At 45.1% G+C, this 23,095-nt stretch overlaps 2 long non-coding RNA genes across 6 annotated transcripts in view; both read right to left on the bottom strand.

The window, feature by feature from the left end:
* The window catches only part of LOC137532304 (uncharacterized), a 312,890-nt gene that overhangs the window by 271,136 nt on the left and 18,659 nt on the right, over window positions 1-23,095 (bottom strand). The window lies entirely within an intron of this gene.
* On the bottom strand, window positions 15,677-22,941 carry LOC137532305 (uncharacterized). Its single transcript, XR_011023905.1, has 3 exons — window positions 22,832-22,941; window positions 15,937-15,969; window positions 15,677-15,840 (listed from the first exon to the last, which is right to left on the bottom strand). It is a non-coding gene; the product is annotated as an uncharacterized lncRNA (long non-coding RNA).

Below are 23,095 nucleotides of genomic sequence, written 5' to 3' on the forward strand. Positions count from 1 at the left end.
AATCTATATATATAAAATCGGATGTATGTGTGTGTGTGTGTGTGTGTGTGTGTGTGTGTGTGTGTGTGTGTATGTGTGTGTGTGTGTGTGTGCATGTGCCGCGATCACGCGAAAACGGCTTGACCGATTTGAACGAAACTTGGTATGCAGATCCCTTACTACCTGGGATGATAGGTTCTGGGGGTCTCGCGTCCCCCCTGCACACCTGGGCGGAGCTACAAACAGCAAATCAGATTCCACCCGTTCATGTCAATAGAAAAAATTTAAAAGGCTGCCATTCTCACAGTAATCAAGCCAGAGTCCCCACACATGGCACAGTTGGTCACTTGGTGACCGAGGTTACAAATCCAGGAAAAGTGGGCGGAGCATAAAACAGCCAATCAAATTTCAGCAGTTCATTTTAAATGGGAAAATATAAACTGCAGCCATTCTTAGACTGTTAATCGCAGGGTTCTCAAACTTGCCATACTTGGTCACTGGGTGAATGTGATTAAGATTCAAGAAAATGGGTGGAGCCTACAACAGCCAATCAAAATTCAACTGTTGATTTTGAAGGGGAATATTTAAACTGCTGCTATTCTTACACTTTTAATGGCAGAGGCTTCAAACTTGCTACAGTTGGTCATTGGGTGACTGGGGTCCAAATTCACTAAAGGGGCGGGGCCACATACAGCCAATCAGATTTCCTTGATGGATAAACTGCTTCCATTCACACATTTTTGATGCCAGGAACCTGACAGCTCACAAACTTGGTCATTGAGTGACTGTGTGTCAAGGTTACAAAAAGTGGGCGGAGCCAAAACAACTTTTACTGGGAAAATATAAACTGCAGCCATTCTTACACCGTTAATGGCAGGGTTCTCAAACTTTGCACAGCTGGTCATTGGGTGACAGATTAAGATTTTGGAAGGTGGGTGGAGCCTACAACAGCCAATAAAAATTCACCTTTTGATTTTCAAAGGGAATATTTCATCTGCTACCATTCTCTTATACTGGTAAAAGCAGATGCCTCAAACCTGGTATAGTTGGTCACTGGGTGACTAGGGTCCAAATTCAGGAAGGGGGCGGAGCCACAAAAAGCCAGATTTGTTTATTTTTCAATGGGAATATACAAAGTATTGATACCGAGGACCCCAAAGCTGATAAACTTGATAATTGAGTGACTGTATGTCAAGGTTAGAAAAAGTGGGCGGTGCCAACAACTTCATTTTTTACATTGCAGGGTTCCCAAACTTTACACAATTGGCCACTGGGTGACTGGGTTGAATATTCAGAAATGTGGGTGGAGCCTACAACAGCCAATCAAAATGTACCTATTGATTTTCAAGGGGAATATTCACATTGCTACCATTCTTACACTGTTAGTGGCAGAGGCCTCAAACCTGATACAGTCAGTCATTGGGTGACTGGGGTCCAAATTCACTAAAGGGGTGGAGCCACAAACAGCCAATCAGATTTGTTAGATTGATTTCAGCCATTCTGTTATTGGCAGGGTTCTCAAACGTGACACAGTTGGCCAATGGGTGACTGGGAATAATATTCAGAAAAGTGGGTGGAGCCTACAGCAGCCAATCAAAATTCACCTTTTGATTTTCAAGGGGAATATTAACATTGCTGCCATTAATGCACTCTTAATGGCAGAGGCCTAACATCTGCTACAGTCAGTCACTGGGAGACTGAGGTTTAAATTCTGAAAAGGGGGCAGAGCCAAAAACAGCCAATCAGATTTGTTTGGCATCAATAAATTGCATTTTACCATTGAAATTAAAGACCCCGAAGCTCATAAAATTGGTCATTGAGTGACTGTATGTCAAGATTAGAAATAGTGGGCAGAGCCAAAAACAACTAACTTTTTACATGGGGAAATGTAAAGTGCAGCTTTTCTTACACTGTTAATGGCAGGGTTCTCAAACTTCACACAGTTGGTCACTGGGTGACTAGGATTATTATTTGGAAAAGTAGGTGGAGCCTACAAGAGCCAATCAAAATTCACCTATTGATTTTCAAGGGGAATATTGAAACTGCAGCCATTCTTACACTGTTAATAGCAGAGGCCTCAAACCTGCTACAGTCGGTCGTTAAAGGTGGCCATACACTGGCCCGATTCGCGGCTGTTTCGACAGCAGATTCGATCCTGGGATCGAATCTGCTGCCAATAGTTCGCGCTAAATGCACCCGCCGATCCGATTTCCTCCCGAAATCGGATCGGTCCGTCGATCGCGCCGTGCGGGAAATTACCCTCGATCGCCCGCGGGTAGGGTGCGCGTCGCTAGCGGCGGCTGATCCGATCAGGTATACATTACCTGACGCTGGCTCCCGGGCGTCTTCTCCGCGCTGCACCGCTCTGTTCCGGCTCCATCCCGGCGCTTCCTGTGTCACTCCAGTGACCAGGAAGTTCAAATAGAGGGCGCTCTATTTGAACTTCCTGGTCGCGGAGTGACACAGGAAGCGCCGGGATGGAGCCGGAACAGAGCGGTGCGGTGCAGCGTGGAGAAGACGCCCGGGAGCCAGCTTCAGATAATGTATACGGGGGGGGGGGGGGGGGGCACAGGCGGCAGGAGCAGCTCAACAGATTGTGATCGGTTTCAGGCTGAAATCGATTCACAATCTGTTTGCAGTAAAGGCAGCCATACGATCCCTCTCTGATCAGATTCGATCAGATAGGGATCTGTCAGCTGGTCGATCTAATGGCAAATCGACCAGTGTATGGCTACCTTAAGTGTTTGCGGTTCAAATTCAGTAAAGGGGCAGAGCCAAAAACAGCCAGATTTCTTTGCTGGATAAACTGCATCCATTAGCACAATTTTGATGCCAGGAACCCTAAAGCTCACAAACTTGGTCATTGAGTAGTGACTGTGTGTCAAGGTTAAAAAAAAGTGGGTGGAGTCAAAAAACAGATTTTTCTGGGAAATTGTAAACTGCAGCCTTTCTTCACTGTTAATGGCAGGGTTCTCAAACTTAGCATAGCTGGTTACTGGGTGACTGGGATTAATATTCAGTAGGTGGAGCCTAAAAATGCCAAAAATCACATGTCACTTTTCAAGGAAAATATTAAAATTGCTGCCATTCTTGCACTGTTAATGGCACAAGCCTCAAACCTGGTACTGTTGGTCATTGGATCACTGAGGTTCAAATTCAGAAAAGGGGACAGAGCCACAAACAGTGAATCAGATTTGTTTCATTTCATGGGAAAATACAAATTATTGATGCCAAGGACCCCAAAACTCACAAACTTGGGCATTGAGTAGTGACTGTGTGTCCAGGTTACAAAAAGTGGGCGGAGCCAAAAACAAATTTCACTGGGAAAGTGTAAACTGCAGCCTTTCTTACACTATTTATTTCAGGGTTATTATTATTATTTATTGTATTTATAAAGCGCCAACATATTACGCAGCGCTGCACAATAGATAAATGGGTTAACATACAGGTAGAACATACGGAAACTCACAACAAAACAAGATCATGCAAATGATTTGATAACAATACAGTGTCATAGGTCAAGATAGAGACTGTTCGAGTCTACAAGAAGGGTGGTTGTGAGTAAGATTGCATAATCAAGATGGATACATTAGGGAGGATGGCCCTGCCAGAGGCTTACAATCTAAAGGGTGGGGTGGAGACAATAGGTGCGTCTTTTGAGAGGGGGTCTAACAGAACATATTATGATACTGGTGTAGGGGGGTATGCGAGCGTGAAGAGGTGAGTCTTGAGAGCTTGTTTGAAGGTATTAAAGGTGGGGGCGAGTCTGACGGCTGGTGGGAGAGAGTTCCAGAGAGTAGGGGCAGCCCTGGTGAAGTCCTGCAATCGTGCGTGTGACTGAGTTATGCGTGGTGCGACTAGGCGCAGGTCATTGGAGGATCGGAGGGGGCGGGCTGGTATGTGCCTGTGGACCAGATCAGAGATGTAGGTCGGGCAGGTCTTGTGCACTGATTTGTAGGCCAAGCACAGGATTTTGAAATTGATCCTAAAGCTGATGGGGAGCCAGTGTAGTGCTTTACAGAGCGGAGTTGTAGAGGCACTGCGGTGAGAAGAATGTATCAGTCTGGCTGCCGCATTCATTACCAATTTAAGTGGGTCAGTACGGTTAGAGGGGAGGCCAGATAGAAGAGAATTGCAGTAGTCTAGGCGGGAGATGACAAGGGCATGGATAAGTAGTTTAGTGGTGTCAAGTGACAGGTAGGAGCGGATCTTGGAGATGTTGCGGAGGTGGAAGTTGCAGGATCTGACAATACCTTGGATGTGGGCTGTAAAGGAAAGTTCAGAGTCCAGAGTAACGCCTAGACAGCGGGCTTGGGAGGTAGGGTGGATAGTAGTATTTTCAATAGTGACGTGCAGATCTGGGAGGGGTGCAGCTGTGCGGGGTGGGAATATTAGAAGCTCAGTCTTGTCCAAATTAAGCTTCAGGTACCTGGCAGCCATCCAGGAGGAAATGGATGTGAGGCAGGCAGAGACTTTGTCCATGGTAGAGGAGGAGATATCTGGGGTGTGGAGATATATCTGGGTGTCGTCGGCATACAGGTGATAATTGAAACCCATGGAGGAGATGATTTTACCAATTGAGGCAGTATAGAGTGAGAACAGGAGTGGTCCTAGGATGGAACCTTGAGGAACACCAACTGAGAGGGGTGTAGGAGTGGATGAGGAGCCATTGAAAAATGTTGTGAAGGAGCGGTTGGAGAGGTAGGAGGAGATCCAGGCTAAGGCTAGGTCCTGAATGCCCATTAGCTGCAGGGAGTTCCCAATCTTTGCCCAGATGGTCACTGAGTGACTGAGATTAATATTCAAGGAAGTGGGTGGAGCCTATAATAGCCAATCAAAATTCACCTGTTGATTTTCAAGTGGAATATTTACATTGCTGCCATTTTTACACTGTTAATAGCAGATGCCTCAAACCTGCTACAGTTGGTCATTGGGTGAATGGGGTTCAAATGCTGGAGAGGGGCGGAGCCACAAACAGCCTATCTGATTTGTTTAATTTCTATGGGAATATACAAATTAAAGATCACAAACTTGGTCATTCAGTGTTTGTGTGTTAGGATTAGAAAGTGGGCGGAGCCAACATCAGTCAAATACATACCCGGGCAACGCCGGGTCATCAGTGGGTGGAGACAAATACAAATTTCACTGGGAATATGTAAACTGCAGCCATTCTGTTAATGGTAGGGTTTTTAAACTTTGCACAGTTGGTCACTGGGTGAATGTGATTAATATTTAGAAAAGTGGGTGGAGCCTACAAAAGTGAATCAAACTTCACCTGTTGATTTTCAAGGGGAATATTTAATTGCTACCATTCTTGAACTGTTAATGGCACAGACCTCAAACCTGGTACAGTTGGTTATTGGGTGACTGGGGTTCAAATTCAGAAAAGGGGGTGGAGCCACACACAGCCAATCAGATTTGTTTCATTTCAATGCAGATTATTGATACCAAAGACCGCAAAGCTCACAAACTTGGTCAGTGAGTAATTGTGTGTTAGGGTTAGAAGAAGTAGGCGGAGCCAACACCAGCCAAATACATACCAGGGCAACGCCGGGCAATCAGCTAGTAAAAAATAAAAGATTACCTGGGGCTTCCTCCAGCCCCTGGCAGCCGATATATCCCTCACCACAGCTCCACTTCCAGCCGGAGTCTCGGGGTCCCCTCCATTACAGATGCCACCTGGCAACTACTGCGCCTGTGCGAGCGCTGCTGGCGATCGCGCTCACGTGGTCTGGAGTGTTCTACTCCTGTGCCTGCGCAGAACATTCCAGACCCCGTCACTGTGATTGCGAGCGACTCTCGCGCAGGCGCAGTTCATGCCGACCTGGCGAGGTCGACATCTGCAACAGAAGGGGATCCGGGGCCACCGGCTTGGAGCAGAGCTGTGGCGAGGACACAGGACGGCTGTCAGGGGAATGAGGAAGACCCAGGTAAGTAAATCGTTTTTTTTCCCCTCGGACCTTCCCTTTAAAGAGGAACTATCGCGAAACTCTTAACATTTAAAACACATACAGAACAAATAAGTACATTTCTCCCAGAGTAAAATGAGCCATAAATTACTTTTCTCCTATGTTGCTGTCACTTACAGTAGGTAGTAGAAATCTGACATTACCAACAGGTTTTGGGTTAGTCCATCTCTCCATAGGGTATTCTCAGCATGGCCTTTATTCTTTATAAAGACATTCCCTGAAAAAGATTTAAACAAAGATGCTGGCCAGCCTCCCTGCTCGCTGCACACTATTTTGGCAGTTGGACGGAACAACTGCCATTCACTAAAGCCCAGTGCGCACCAAAACCGCTAGCAGATCCACAATACGATAGCGGTTTTGGGAGCTGAATTCAGAGCGATTCTAGGTATGTTTAGAGAGGTTTTCTAAATATACCTAGCGGTTTTGGGTGCGTTTTTGTGCAGCAGATTACACATATTGTTACAGTAAAAGCTATTACTGAACAGCTTCTGTAACAAAAATGCCTGGCAAACCACTCTGAAGTAGCGTTTTTCAGAGCTGTTTGCGTTTTTCCTATACTTTACATTGAGGACGAAACGCTTCCGAAATCCGCAAACGCGCAGCAGGAGGCGCGTTTGCGGCTTGGCAAAAACCTCAAACCGCCGGTGTGCACCATCCCATTGCAATACATTAGCCAAGTGTTTTTCCAGGCGGATGCGGCCGGCGGATCGCTCCAAAAACCGCTCGGTGTGCACTAGGCCTAAGTGCTTTTAAAAATAAAGAAAACCCTGAGAAGCCCCCATGAGAAGATGGGCTAGTCCAAAATCTGTCAGTAATGACATAATTTCTACTTCTTATTGTAAGTGACAGGAACATAGGAGAAAAGTAATTTATGGCTCATTTTACTCTGGGAGAAATGTACTTCTTATTTGTATGTGTTTTAAATTTTAATATTTTCGCGACAGTTCCTCTTTAAGAAACTCTTTCTATTCTCCATGTAGTGGTGGTTCTGCTGCCACTGCTGTCACTTTCCTCTTTATGCCTCTCACTTAAATTGTATTAAAGTTGTCTCAGGTTTTATACTCACCTGCAGCTTTCTCCAGCCCCCTTGAAGCCGCTTGGTCCCTTGCCATCCCCCCAGACCGCTCCTGTCCCCCGCTGGATGATCCGGTACTCTGGCTAAGACGTGCTCTGACGCACCTGCGCAGCCCGGCTGTGCGCACTCGCCCATCGTGCTTCTGTGGCCGGGAGCGTGCAGAATGTAAACACAGACTGTTAACCCTTTGTCTGCTTTCATGAAAGCAGGAAGTAGACACACTGCAGATTTATTGTAGGAGTTCTGTAAGCTGTAACAAATAAGTTTTTCTTTAAAGAGAACCTGTACTGAGTAAAAATATTTAAAATACACACATAAGGTAACTTCAAATGAACATTACATAGTTACCTTGCCATCATTTCCTCTCAGAAGCTCACCATTTTCTTCCGACAATAATCCCTTCCAGTTCTGACAATATTTTGTCAGAACTGAAATATATCAGTTGCTGTCAGTAAAATATCAGTTGCTGTCAGTTATAGCTGAGAGGAAAACTGATGTACCAGGTAAAGTCCATGTTTCCCTATGGCTCAAGTGAGCGATGTTACAGTTTAACTGTGTGCTGACCAGAAAGCTGTTATAGGTAATGACCATTTTCAAAATGGAGGACGGAAAATTCCCTTGATCTCAGTGAACAAACAGGACGCGGGACAGGAGAAAGACACTGAGGAGTAGACTACATGGGAGGCAAGTATGACTTGTGTAAGCTTATTTTGACTTTTCATTGTCAGTTCAGGTTTTCTTTAAAGGTTATTATGCTGTTGCATATCTTTTACAGCAGATGGGAAGTTCTAAGTTCAGGTCCACTTTAACATCTCATAGAACAACCTACCGCTAATTTTTGTGGAAGACTTATTCGAGGGATTCCTGTCCGATTTTTCAAGCTAGTTGTTGCTGTTGTCCAAATGTGGTTCCTAGTCTGGATAATTGAAAAACAAAATTCCGATATATATATACCTAAGGGCTGATACTTTCCTTTTTTTCCTGAGACATATACCTGTGCTTTGCAATGTAGTGCAATGCCACTTAAATGGGATGTTACGCGATACCTTATCCCATAAACCCAGAGGGATGAAGCTCTAGTTTCTGATGACTGTGACAGATGTCTGTCATGAAGTTCAGTTTCTGCTTCTAAGCTTGCTCTCCTCATCAGATGGTAAATGAAGCTGCCAGACACCGGCTACCAGTTTGTGCAGACTGTGGTTTGCTCTTTTGTTGGCTTGAAGGAAGTAGCATAATTGCACCAGAACACAGGCAACAGGAACATCTATTACATACATATCAAACTCTGTCCCAGTGGCCAAATCTGACACTAGGAGACATCAAAACTCTCAAGTAGTTTCCCCACTTTGCACTATGCTTGCCCACTCTAAACCAATTGGGAAGCTATACTGGGGGTGAAACCCTAGACTACCAGGAAAGCCATATGGGAGTAGGAAGGGGGAAAACACTAGACACCAGGGAATTGATCATGGGAGAGAGGGAAGTCAGTAGGCACCAGAGAACTGTTTAGGGGTGGGGGTACTAGACACCGGGAAACTATTTAGTGGTGGAAGGGGAGCCACTAGATACCAGGGAATTGTATAAAGGAGGGGGAGGGTCACTAGATACCAGGGAACTGTATAGGGGAGGCTGGACTAGACACCAGGGAACTGTATAGGGGAGGGGTGGGGCCACTAGACACCAGGGAACTGTATAAGGGAGGGGTGGGGCCACTAGACACCAGGAAACCGTATAGGGGAAGGAGTGAAGATCACTAAACACCAGAGAACTGTGTAGGGGAGGGAGGAGTACAAGTCACTAGGGTATTGTATAGGGGAGCAATGAGGCATTGAACACCAGAGAACTGTATCCTGAGTAAATAAAGTTTTAAAACACTTACGGAGTCTCCCAAGGTTAATTTCCACCAGCACAAGAGGCCATAGGTGCTTTTCTATCTCCATTTTGAAAAGTGTGGCTGACCTCTTGTGCTAGGGGGCGGGGCTACGCACTGGAAGCTGGAACTCAGGCAAGTAGTTTAAACATCATTTAAACATTAAAAATGCCCACAAAGTCACTATGTTTTGATTGGAGCGCAATTGCTCCAAAAATGCTGCATGGCCCATGAATGTGATATGGTCAAATTACAATCGTAGGTGTGGGTTCGCCACCATTGATTTTCATTGACCACCATTGACTTTCATCAGTGTAGCACTTTTTGGGATCGCTGGCAATTGTCGGCAATCCCACAGCGCAGCTGAAAGCGCATATAGTGGGCCTCAGGCCTAAAAGAGTTCAAGTGTAACACACCAGCGTGGAAAGAAATAGCTGGTGACTGGGGCTGAGCGGCCTGCAGGTGATCGGCGAGGTTCTGCGCTGGATTGGAATGGAGCCACATGAGTATTGCAGAAAGGAGGCCAAGGAGGCGGAGCAAAGGAGGGGGTATCTTAGTAGGGGATGAGACAACAGCTGAGGGGCCACAGTAGGAGGCCTGGCTGGCCGGATTTGGCCCACAGGCCACCAGTTGGACACCACTGATCAGGCTAAATACCTGGTGTGGGCCGATTCCTGTCGCCCAACGCCAGGTCCGCCACTGGTCACACATGCTGCATTCTAAGCAGGGCCGGATTTGTACTTCTTACCGCCCAAGGCCGACTATTACCAGCCGCCCCAACCGAAACACACCCAAAAAACTTTGGGCCGATGGTGTCCACTATTGTGGCTAATGCCGAGGTCTCCATGGCAACGTGAAGTGAATCAATCACGTCACATGGGGGAACTGGTCAATCAAGCGATCTACAGGTGATGGGCGTGGTGGGAGTCGTCCACCACACACACAGTCAAAAGTGGCTCACAATTGGACATTGGGTGGGGTCAGCATCACGTAAAAGTGAGTCCTGTACCCACTGCTGTCTCCAGGGTAACAGCGCTGGCCATCAATAATTAAGAAATGGGTACTGTGAGAGGCTGCTTTCTGTATTCTGTACTATTTGCTGGTGCTGCCCCGGGTCCTTTCATCCCCCACACCAAGTGCGTGAGACCCGGCCTTCTGTAACTGCCTGCAGCTGCTAGTCATTGGACAAGGTCTGGCTTTTTGCTAGTCACACACTGTTCACAAAAGTTTGGTTAACGGACTGCAGCTGCCTGTAGCACAGCACAGGCAAATGCCAGCTGGTACTAATAGTGCAGTTATCCTGATCACTTTCATTTGTTTGGACACTTGCAAATAATGCCCTGCAAATAATGCCCACTGTCTGCAGGCCGCCCCTTGTTTATCTGGTGCCCTAGGCCATGGCCTATGTGGCCTTGCCAGAAATCCGGCCATGATTCTAAGCCGAGATGCCCCAACTAGTGTATGAACGTAGCTTTAGCATTCTATTGCCCACTTTAATAAAGAACAACAACTAAAAAAATCCTAAATAAAATAGAAAAAAACGAGAGCCCAATATAGTGTAGTATGTTAAAGACAATTGGTAAGTGGTTTAGTGAGAGAATTTATACTCACAAACATGGGTTACCATTCAGGCAACCACTCAATAGGCAGGTGACGAGATTAGACCTGTCCTCACTCAGGATTAAGAAGTCGCTCTCTGTAGTAAAGAAACAAGAAAGGGGGTAGCACTCCCCTAAAAAAAATCCTAAACTGGCTGGATCTGAAAAATAGAAGTCCACTGGATTCAACTAAAACTTCCAACCAGACAAGATTAGTAAATACATGTTACCATGTCTGTGAACTACACTGGAACATGCCCTCCGGCAGTCATGCTGTCATGAAAATACCAATTATAGAAACATAAACACAGGATACTGATGACAGATAAATAACTGCCTGCTCATCTAGTTCCCTGATTTGCATAATAATAATCTGGCCCAAGGACAGACATGCTTGCAGTGTGCAGGTATATTTATACATGTGTAAAGTGTGTCTTAACATGACTTCAGCACCTGAATCATTATGACATACAATACTTTAAAGGACAGCTGTAGTGAGATGAATATGGAGGCGGCCATATTTATTTCCTTTTAAACATACCAGTTGCCTGGCTGTCCTGCTGATCTATTTGTCTGTCGTAGTGTCTGAATCAGACCACAAAGCAGCATGCAGCTAATCTTGTCAGATCTGACAATAATGTCAGAAACCTGATCTGCTGCATGCTTGTTCAGGGCCTATGGCTGAACGCATTAGAGGCAGAGGATCAGCAGGGCAGCCAGGCTACTGGTATTGCTTAAAAGGAAATACCGGTAAAAATGGCAGCCTCCATATCCATCTCACTTCAGTTGTCCTTTAACTCCATGGCTTAAATAATGGTTCATTAAAAAAAAACACCAAAAACAGGCCATTCTTGCAAATGCTCATCCTTGTACTTTTTCCTTAAACTCACGCCCCCACACTCCGGGGCCTCAACTAATATCAATGGACTCTGGTGCACAATTTAAAAAAAGGGCAGTTTCCCAGAACAAATACCATACATATGCACAGATAAGCCCTCCCATGAATAATCTGACAAACTCCCCCCTGGCCTAAAAAGACAGGCGAAACGGGATTGGCTGAAACCACCCCCCCCACACACACACACACACACAAACACATACACTGTGCCAACGCCGCCCCCATGGAGAGTGCCTATTTGTAGCATGCTGACGGGTGCAGATTGATTGCGCTGTGGAGTGTGCTTTGGCATGTATAGCTGCCTTTTCTCACTCTGGCTTGCCCTCTAGTGTCCCGTGCAGCTTTTGAACTGACCACTAGAGCTCCAGTCCCCAGTACACATCACCAGCATATAGCTCCTTTGGATAAGCATATACCCCCGTCCCCCACCCACCCACACACACACTTTACACCCTAAATTGGAAGTGAAAAAGTCTGTCTATGCACAGTTATACAGTATATGACAATCAAAATGTGGTGGCTGGTTCAATTGATTTGCAGCGGAAATGATCAAATTGGTTGATCGCTCCTGATGGAAGATATTGATCAATCAGTGGAGGGTCAAGAGTGGGGGCAGATCGACAGCCCATAGCGTTGCACTGGATCCAACGGTGCAACACTGCACTTTGATATTTTTTTTTCATACTGAAATCTATTCAAATCTGTTCCTAGTGTGCATCACAGATCAGAAAGATCCCTGTCAGCTTTGATCTGATGGTTGAATCTGGTAGTTATTTCTATGCATATGGCAACCTTAAAGGATACCCTCCTGATCCGAAGTTTAAACCGTTCGTGTGGGCTAAGGTATCTTTTAAAGGATATCCCCGAGGTGACATGATGAGCTAGACATGTGAATGTACAGTGCCAAGCGCACTGATAACTCTGATTTGTTGCTTTTTTCCTTTCTTTGCCTGAAAGAGTTAAACATCAGGTATGCAAGTGGCAGTTCCTGTCTGGGTCTAGTCTGGGTTGGATTCAGCGTAACTGATAAGGCATTACAACCATAAAACACTTTCCTAGCAGAAAATAGCTTCTGAGAGCAGGAAAGAGATAGAAAAGGTCAACAGTTCATAGATTTTAGCTCTGGCATACTTCAATGAATGTGTCACTGAGCAGAAACAATTAAACAGTAAAAACTTAAAGTAGATTTTAATATAAAATAAAAAATTGTAGGGTATCTAATGAAGTCCTTTCTAGGAGATGGAGGATAGATACAATTGTTTATCTCATCAGTTTATTTTCACCTTGGGTGTCCTTTAAGAGTTGACTTAGCTACAAAGATAAGCAGCCTAATAAGCCACACAAAATAATTTTTGGGAAAAGCACACAATATGCATTTTTTGTAATTACCACTTCCTGAGGTCAGTGCTGGTTCTGAGGGCCGTATGGCATAGGGGGGGGGGCTTTGCTGACATGCAGGGATGCGCCTTTAGACCACATTGCTGATCGTGGCATTCACTGTTGTTTTGTTTGGTCTCATCCTAAAATAAATTATATGAACACTTTGCTGCTTGGCTGATCTCTGTCAATTAGGGACAGTTGGCAGTGTTGGCTATAAGACGCACATGTTGAACTGAGAGAGCACAAAGAGGCTTTGACAGACAGGACAGCACCAGATCGCTCCTGTTCTGCTCCTGCGTAAAACTGGCCCTAAAACCTGCAACACAATCCAAATTTCATCATTTAGAATTACAGTTTAAATTAGCTCTTTATGTGCTTAAAGAGAACCTCAATTTTTGTCGGGGGGGGGAAAAAAAAGCTATAAACATACCGTATATCAGAGCTGCACAAGTCCTTTGCACCATAGCGTAATTAAAAACTAACTTTCTATTTCCATGTGTAAATTTTCAGAACAGAATGTAAGCTAAATCTGTACTTCTTTGTAAGAACAGCATGCATCTGCGTCATGTTTGGAATATGGACTGCCTAGACTTCCCCATCTTCCAGGATAGGTCATTGGCTGCACGCAGCAGGAGTCCTTGCTACTTGCTTTAACATGAATATGAAGTGGAAGGAGAAATGAAAATTGGGCACTTAGTTTAGTCAGGGCCGATTCTCTCATGAAGCAAGCAAATTCATCAGGTGCAGAGATTACAGGGGCAGCATGTTTGTACTGTGTGTTTACACTAACACACAGTAGCACTTACAGCATGCAGCTAGAGTAGGAGGAGAAGCGAGAGTAGAGCGAGGTGAAGAGATCATCATTGGGGAAAAGCAGCTTGTTGTGCTGTGTGAGGAGTCTGACAGGGAGTGAGGAGGGGGGAGGCAGGAAAGCAGCAGTGTTTCATTTGACTTGTAAATTGTCGGGTGCTGTGCAATCATTCCAAATCAGGAACAGGGGGGCGCATCCTCATAGGTTTGCCTCAGGCAGCAAAAAGTCTAGAACCAACACTGACCTTAGTAGTGGGAAGCTCCAGGATAGTCCAGAGTCTTCCCTCCATTGTCCCCACTGATCCAGCGCAGAAGAGCTAAATGGTGCGACTAAGCCAGATTACTGGGGCTCGTTGCGGCCGAACAAAAGTTCTGTGGAGGATGATGTGGGACGCATCGGTGCTCATGGGGCTGGAGGAAGCACCAGGTAAGTATCAAATCTTTTATTAAAGGATACCCGAAGTGACATGTGACATGATGAGATAGACGTGTATGTACAGTGCCTAGCACACAAATAACTATGCTGTGTTCCTTTTTTTTTTTTTCTCTGCCTGAAAGAGTTAAATATCAGGTATGTAAGTGGCTGACTCAGCCCTGACTCGGACAGGAAGTGACCACAGTATGACCCTCACCGATAAGAAATTCCCCTTTTTTTTACCCCTTTCTTGCTCTCAGAAGCAATTTTCTGCTAGGAAAGTATTTTATAGTTGGAATTTCTTATCAGTGAGGGTCACACTGTAGTCACTTCCTGTCTGAGTCAGGACTGAGTCAGCCACTTACATACCTGATATTTAACTCTTTCAGGCAGAGAAAGAAAAAAAGGAACACAGCATAGTTATTTGTGTGCTAGCCACTGTCCATACTCATGTCTATCTCATCTTGTCATGTGTCACTTGGTTATCCTTTAATATCCTGTGCTTTCAAATGAGCTTATCTGCCAGGACAGGTGGCAGTCAGGTGACACGGGGAGATATCAAATTTCAACTTGCGATTAGGCACAGATGAGGGGGAATCAAACAGGCTAAACTCTCTAAAGCAATACAGGGTGCATTTCTGTATGCTTTCCTTCTGCCCTGTGCAAGAGTTCAGGTCCACTTTAAGTAAAAAAATCAACATACAGTCAAGATACATACAGAATGTATACTTATAAAATTAGGTAAATATTTAATACAGAGCAGAAGAGAAGTTATTGTTAGGCATTCTTCAAGAATTGACAAGTAAAGAAAATACTGTAACTCAACTAGTTAAAAATAAAACACTAGAAAAGAAAAATCGAATCAAGGAAACATAACTTCAGGGCAAGAGAAACAAATAGTCAGTAGCAGGAGACACTATTTACTGATTAGATGCACTTGAGGCCCTATATGCAGACCACCCCGAGCAGTCAAACTGAAACTTCTCACCAGTAGAGGAAATGGCATGTGCCAGCCGCTCGAAATCTGGAGAGTTTAGCTAGAAAAAGGTGAAAAATCTGTGTGAACCTCCAGATTCTGTTATCGAGGCTTGGGGATAAACCAATTAACTTTGTGTGTAACCCTAGAATATCTCATGTCAGCAGTTTTATTCATTTGAACTTAAACTTGTAACTGTTTTTATTTTTTACACAGTTACATTTCTCTACACAACATAGAACATTTTGTGGTTAGTGTAACTCGCCTTCTTAAAACAGAAGGCATTTGGGATAATTCAGCTTTAAAAAGTGTACCAGAGATGGTACACTATGGCTAATATATTCTTACCCGGGGCTTCCTCCAACCCCATAAGCACTGTGGCTTCCCTCACCAACCTCAGCGCCTTCGTCCGGGCGGTATAACTCCCGGTAATCCGGTCAGTCGCGGGCTGCTACGCATATGCGGCTCGGCCGTGTGCGCCCATCCTCGGTACTGCACAGGTGCAGAATGCTCCAGGGGACGGAAGCGCGACAAGGGGTGCGGCTGAGCCACGTACTGTATGCGCAGAAGGCCTTGACTGCCTGGATTACCGGGAGTCATAGTGGCTTAACGAAGGGGCCAAGGAAGACCACGGTACATATGCGGCTGGAGATAGCCCCAGGTAAGTATAAATTTGCCCACAATTCAATATATACACGCAAACGGGTTTTTTTTCATGAACCAGAGTTCTCTTTTATTCTTCAATTGTTTCTTCAGAAAGCAGGTGATAAGTGTAGATATAACATCAGACCTTCACTTCACATAAAAATGCCTGACACGTGTTTCGCAGCCATAAGCCGCTTCCTCAGAGGCACACCACAAACAAAACATCTGTCAAAGATACATAAATATGTACATACCATTAGAGACCCATGCGCAGATCAGGATAAAGGGCCACGATATAATATAATCATATATCCATCTTACCCAAAGTCTAGGACATAAAAACACCAGCGCGGTCTATAACCAAAAAAATAGCATTGGTAAATATAACGCCCCAACCTTAATAATAATAATAATAATAGGTTATTAAAACCATGTAGCACTGTGAAGTGGCTAAAGAGTCCACACACCCTCGACATGCAAAGTAAATCCCTATCATAAAAGGGATACACCCATATCCCATAAAGTGCCATCACAACATGTCAGAAAAGAGATCACCACCTGTGCATCCATAGCGCTAACAGAGTACATAGCCCTGACATGAAAATGTGTCAAATACCATATTGAATTGTGGACATAATTTGTAGGGGTGGAACCACACTACTTTTTTTTTATCTTTGTCAGTGATAAGTATAAATTTACGCTAGTGAACCATCTCAGCTTCACTTTAAGTGAGCAACTGTGCTTACCCACAGTGCATCACTACTGAATATGCAAATCATCTCTTTATGCCCCTGAAGCCAGGCTTAAATCCAGAACCGCTGGTGTATAGCAACCCTATAGCTTATAAATCCCAAACTCAGTAGTGATGCATTGTGGGTAACCACAATTGCTCACTTAAAGAGAATCTGTACTGTAAAATTCTTACAATAAAAAGCATACCATTCTATTCATTATGTTCTCCTGAGCCCCTCTGTGCTGTTTCTGCCACTCCCTGCTGCGATCCTGGCTTTTAATTGCCATTTTTATGCAGTGTTTACAAACAAAAGACATAGCAAGTGATAGGCTGAGAGTAGCTGAGTGTGTGAGTCATACACAGTGTGCAGGGGGCCTGGAGAGGGTGTGTATAGCTTCTATCCAATCACAAGCAGCACAGCACATTCCAGCCTGACTGCCTCAGCCCGACAGAGGAAAGAAGATTAGATCATATAACAGAGATAATACAGCCACTGTGCAACTAGGAAAGGCTGCAGTAAGACAGACCACATTAGAACAGCTATAGGAACTTATAGGATAGAAGAAATAAGGCTCAAAATTTTGTTACAGAGTCTCTTTAAAGCTGAATTATCGCAAATACCTTTTGTTTTTAGTAGGAGGGCTTTTCAGTCTCTTTTAGTGCCCTATACTTTCCTAGTGGTTTTGGGTCACCCCGAGGTGCTTGGGGATTCTTTTGTGGTTAGTGTAACATTAGTAAACACTTCGGTCAGAAAAACAGGTTTGAGAGAAGCATTTGCCTTGCATAACAGTTTCACAACTGCGGACATTAGTTATGTAAAATAGCACCTCTTGCCCCTTGCAGTACTTGTTTTCAGGGAATTGGTGTTGCGTTATGGCTCATTGATCCCCAGTCATGTGCTTCTGTGACGCAGGTTTATGCCCAGAGGCGGCTTACATGCATTTCCAGCCCAGAGGAAATACATTCAGCAAGCATGTCGCCAAATAGGAATCGTCAGCGTGTTAGTGTACATCACCGGCAAGGGAACCGGTCGAGCAAGTACAGCTCCACGGTTAAGAAACTAAACCTCTGAAGAGTTTCTGGCACTGGCAACGATTACAGAAAATTATTCGTCACAACAACTGACCTGCTTGCCGAAGTGTATGGGTGGCTTGGATTCCTGATGACAACAACAACGAAACATTTGCAAAGCGCTTTTCTTCAATAGGACCCAAAGCGCACAAGCTTGTCTCAGATCAGTACATAGTCATCTGTACATGGGTTATGTGATCATAAATGCCAGACTAAACAGGCGTTTTTTTTTTATTTTGATTTAGACGTGTCCAGGGTCAGAGCTGTCTTCATTACGTTTGGTAAAGCATTCCAGAGGGTAGGGGCAGCATGACAGAAAGCTCTGGCTCTTTTTAGTTGGACTCAAGTTATTGGATCCTTTTGATTGAGGTTCATGTGAGAGTTGTGAGGCAGTTGTAACAAATCCTTCAGGTATCCGGGGCCTAGCTTGTGCAGGGATTGAATGTTAGCATGCCAGTTTTGAAAAGGCTTCTCCATTTTATGGGTAGCCAGGGTAGTGAGCAAAGGATCGGTGTTATGTGGCAGTGCCGGGGTTGACTTGTTAACAGTCTAGAATAGATGCAGAATTATTTCTTGTATTAATAAAGATAAAGGGCTCCTTCTCACTACCAGCATTTTACAATCTGATTCCGATCCCTTGTGGATTGTAAAATACTAGGTACATGAAAATGAATGGACACTGTGGTGAACGTTTCCATTCAATTGCTGTCCTGTTGAATATTTCATGCGATTTTGCGCCTATACTTTGTATAGGTGAGTAGGAAAACAGCATAGCCATTGCACCACCATGCGTCTTTTCCACCATTAGGCAAGTCAAAATATTTTACCGCTCATGTTTTTCTCACCCTGCAAATGACAAAAGCATCCTATACCCGACGGATCGCAGCAGGAACCTGGCAGAACTGTGATAGCGGAACTGTGATAGGTCCCATTCCACAAGCTGTGATCCGTTTAAAAAAACAGATCGCAGCTGTTTTGGTGATCACAAGAGCACCACAGTTTACATGTAAATCGGGGTGCTCATCGTGTGCATTGTCTTTTAGCCTGAACGTAACCGATGTGTTGCGTGATTTTCGTCCTTGAGCACGCTCCGTTCCTGGTGGCTACACCATAAATGACGGCAAGTGGAAATTGCTGCTTGCAACATAGCGTGATTGTGTTTACGATTGCAATTAGCAGTAGAAAAATGCCCTAATACTCTAACTCCACCCAAATATTAGATTTGGTTAACTACCTAACGACCACTTCACGCCAATGGGTGTGACCGATGCGGCCGCCCCAGGACCGCTTAACGCCAATTGGCGTCAAGTCCTGGAGCTGCAGTGGGGCCGGGAATGCGTGCATGCCTGCGTGATCGTTCCCTGCCAGCTCCGCTCCGTGATCAGCCTGTTGGTCGTGATTGCGGCTAGCAGGCTGTTTTCCGCCGAAAGGGGAAGATAATTCCCCTTTGTTTACCTTTGTACAGCACTGCGATCTCCTGCAGCTCTGTACAGCAGACACTTGGCTGTCCCCCGGATTAGGTAGGGGAGTGGAGCCCTGTCATAGGCAGATGGCTATGAGAGGCGGGGATAAGTGCAGATCGCCTCCCTTTTTAGCGATTAGGACGGCACAGGGGGGAGGGAGGGAGTGGAAGGAGGGAGGGAAAAGCCTCCCCTTTCCTATTAAAAAAAAAAAATAAAAAAATCGCAGCAGCGATTAGAGAGACTTCCGGCAGAGTAAAAGGAAGTCAGAGCCAGTTGTGTGCTAAGTTGCAGGGCTGTGCAGCACCCTGACCAAGCTGCACAACCCTGTATTGTGAAAAATAGCCTGGTCTTTAGGGGGGGTGTAAGCCTATGGTTATCAACTGGTTAAATTTACATAATTCAAAGGAAAAGTGGGAAAAACATGTAGGCTGATATCTTTATTGTGAACTACCTGGCCCTCATAGTGATCATTTGGTTTCAGTAGTTTGAGTCATGTACTTGGAAGATGAGTCAGAACATATGATCTGCATATTTGTTCTGGGTCAGTGACTTAGAGGCCTACATTTATTAAGCTGAGGGATTGCGCATTGTAAGTCCTCAGCTTAGCGCTGCTGTGATTGCCTAAGCACCTGGCGAGCGTCAGCTTATATATAAAGGTGAGAGCTATGGCAGTTTTGGAGCTGAGGCTAGCTGCTAGAGCAGCCAGGCATGGCTCCAGTGAAGTCAATAGGGAAACGGTGAATATGTCCCTGTACATGGCTAATCATCACACTGCCACTTTGGACAGCACTAGGGATGTTCATTCGGATTCATTTCTGCATTTCTATCAGAAAGCAGATTTCTACAGAAATACCGCATTACCACATTTTGGTAATTTTAGCACAATCACAGAACTTGGAAGCATTGGAGCAATCAGAGAATGCAGAGTCAACTCAGTATTTGGTCAATCAGAGAATGAAAAAAAAAAAAAGGACTCCGTGGAAAACGGCTTTGGTGAAATTGGAATTCCTGCGGAATCTTACATCTGCATTTCCGACCATCCCTAGCCAGCACCTGCACACACGTATGCCCAGTGCATCAAATAAATAATAGAAGAGTACAAACAAACCAACTTACTGTAAAAACTACCCATGTATCTATTTACTTGGGAAGAATGGACATCTGGTGGTTCCTTCTTTTTTTAAAGAGGAATTCCAGATTCAACCATAATAATAATAACCCCCCAATAGCTTACCTCCACATGAGTCAGGCTATTGACCCTCATTTCTTGAGGATGAGCTGGGAAAGATCTTCCAGTTCATGATGTGGGCAAGGGTGCTCTGCAGCGGGATAAGGTAGAGGGAGGTTCGTTGTCCACCTTTTACAAAGTACCCCCGATGTTATGGACCATGTGCACTGGTATTGCGGAGGAGGCGGAGCCCCATGATGGTAGGATTTAAAGCCTCTGGGGAGCAGGGGCGTTGCTAGGATCCTAAGAGATAGGGGGCACTTTTGGGCACTCCAGCCGGAAAATGGTTGTGGCCACGCACCAGAATGTAGGTGTGGTCATGGGTGGAGCGAAATGTACATCACCTTAACAGCGGTCTAAGTAGGCCTGCTCAACAAAATGTTGGATAAAGCCCCCTCTCCATTAATACAAAAAAAAAAAATTGTGTAGCATATCACACAAATAGGCAGTGTATAACTAGGCAGAGTTACCTGGCTTCTGTGCTGGCCGGTCTGGCTTTCTGCTGGGTGGGCTGGCCTGCTGCCACGTTGTCTGGCAGTTCCCCCATAGCATTCCCTGACCTTTTAGTGGACCCCCTTCCATGCACCCCCCCCCACAGCTCCCTGTATACCTCCCCCCTTAAGGAATCACAGCACTCAGAGTGAGACCACAGAGCCCAGTATGCACATAGAGGCACCACAGCACCCAGCATAATCGCGAATGATACACCACAGCTCTCAGCATGCACACCATTGAGGCACAACAGCTGACTCTGCCTAGGGGACATCCGGGGCACACCAGAATAGATTCGGGGCACGTGCCACTGATCTTTGGGGCTAGAAAAGACCCTGACGGGGAGTACCAGCCTGCATGGCAGACAAGACGTTAAAAGGACTTGGGGAGCGGATTAAAGCCTACTGGCCATGATCACCTCCATTTCCCCGCCCAAGAATTCGGATGGGGAATCGCAGGTCATTGAAATTAATTAATGTACAGGGGGAAAAAATGCACGTTTTTTGCACACTGCACCGGAATCCACATTGCCGCACATTGGCACAGAAGGGGGATTCAGATGCGGATTCCCATCAGCATCAGTGCTGCGTCCATCTCGGAGACAGCTGCCAGCACTCAATGGAAATGGGGCCTAATGTGTTTTTCTTTCATTTATTATATTTGAAAGAAAAAAAAAACACTTCTTTTTCTTTAATACACTTTTTCTTAATGTAAGGTTTGAAAGAGAGATTTGAATCGAGAGTGGAAGGTGAACAGATTCAGAAGGCAGAAATATTACAAGATTATTTGTTAGATTTCAGGAAGCAGAGGGACATGAAGGAGGAGAAAGCAATAAGAACGTCAGGAACACAAGATATTAAAGAAATAAAGAAATGACATTAGGTGCACACAAACAGATTAGGATATCAGCAGCATAAAAGTAATTCTGAATGCCAAATTAGTTGACGAGTGTTCATAGACAATAGATATAGATAGAGAAGATAAGGGGACCAAAGACTGATCCTTGAGGTGCTCCAAATGTAGCTGGGCATGGGGAGGAGAATGTCGGAATGGGAAAACTTTACTGAGGTGGGAGGAGAGGGAATAGAGGGCAAGAATAGCTAAAACCGTTAAAAGACAGATTAACAGGAAGTAGTATAAAATAGCAGCATTGGGCTCTATCTGTAAGGTCTCTTCCCTACTTGTGTGCATTGGGAAATGCAAGTGCTGCCGCAATGCACACCACTTGTGTTTCTGTGGGATTCTCTGCGATACGGTTGGGATTTCTATTCATGGAAATCGCAATGCGTTTGTGGGAATTTGTTCCACTGTAAATCACAACGCATGGATGGGGACACCAGAAAGGGAAGTCTATCCACTTCTACTCTCTCTGCGGACACCAAACGTCACGTCAATCGCAGCTGAAAATGCGAATGTAGGGAGCCTAAGTAGATCAGTATTCACATCAGCACTTAGTCGATCATTAGTCACACTTCTCCACTGTTTATTTCTTATGCCTCTTTAGTAGCAGTGAGTTACCAGGCCTAGTGTAATTTGTTCTTTTAAGAAAGTAGGTTAAAGGTGACCTTTGAGAAAGAAAAACAAAATCATTCAGATGAAACCCATCAATTCTGCCAAATTAGGTTTGCTGAGTCAAGCTATTAAGCAGACTTTATTATATTACAGGTCTACAGATGCTCCCATTACTAACTTAACTAGCCTGCACTTGCTCCTTGGCCAAGACTCAGAAGTCACTCAGTTAAATAATACAGTATTATAACACGCATGAAGAACACACAGAGGAATTTAAAGGAAACCTGAGATGAGATGAGATGAAATGAACTGAAGTATTTATACTTACCTGGGGCTTCCTTCACCCCCTTTAGGCCATTAGCACCCTTGCTGTCCTCCAGGGCTGCTCCGATAGTCCCCTGGCCGGGCTGTCCCTTGCTCAGGTCCAGCATTACTGCGTGTGCGCACCCACATGACGCTCCTGTTGCCGGAAGTGTTCTGTGCCTGTGAAGTATTGCACAACTAAGCCAACTGAAGGGAGAGACCGAGCCGGCCAGCCGACGACTGAAGCAGCCCAGGAGGACGGCGAGGGAGCCAAAAGCCTAAGGGGGGGGGGGGGGGGGGGCGAGAAGAAAGCCCCAGAGAAGTATAAATGTTTTCGTTAATGTTATCTGAGGTACACTTTAATGGACACCTGAAGCAAAAAGAATAATAATAATAAAAAAGTTATATATTTACCAAAGAAGTGGGAAGCCTATAGAGAGTCCAGAGGCTTCCTGGATCCTCTTGCAGTCCACCGATGGCCACCCTCTAAACCCAGGCCTGGTCCGCCCATGATGCCAAGTGAGACGACTTCCTCAGGCGGCAGAAATCTGAGGATAGCACAAGGCAGAAACAGGGCAACTGTACCTGGCTAACCTATACTAGCGGCAACTGTACCTAACTATCAATATGGGTGCACCTATACCTGGCTAGAACCATTCTACCATTCTAGAAACTGGG

This window comes from Hyperolius riggenbachi, chromosome 9 (assembly GCF_040937935.1).
Source record: "Hyperolius riggenbachi isolate aHypRig1 chromosome 9, aHypRig1.pri, whole genome shotgun sequence".
Classification (NCBI taxonomy): domain Eukaryota; kingdom Metazoa; phylum Chordata; class Amphibia; order Anura; family Hyperoliidae; genus Hyperolius; species Hyperolius riggenbachi.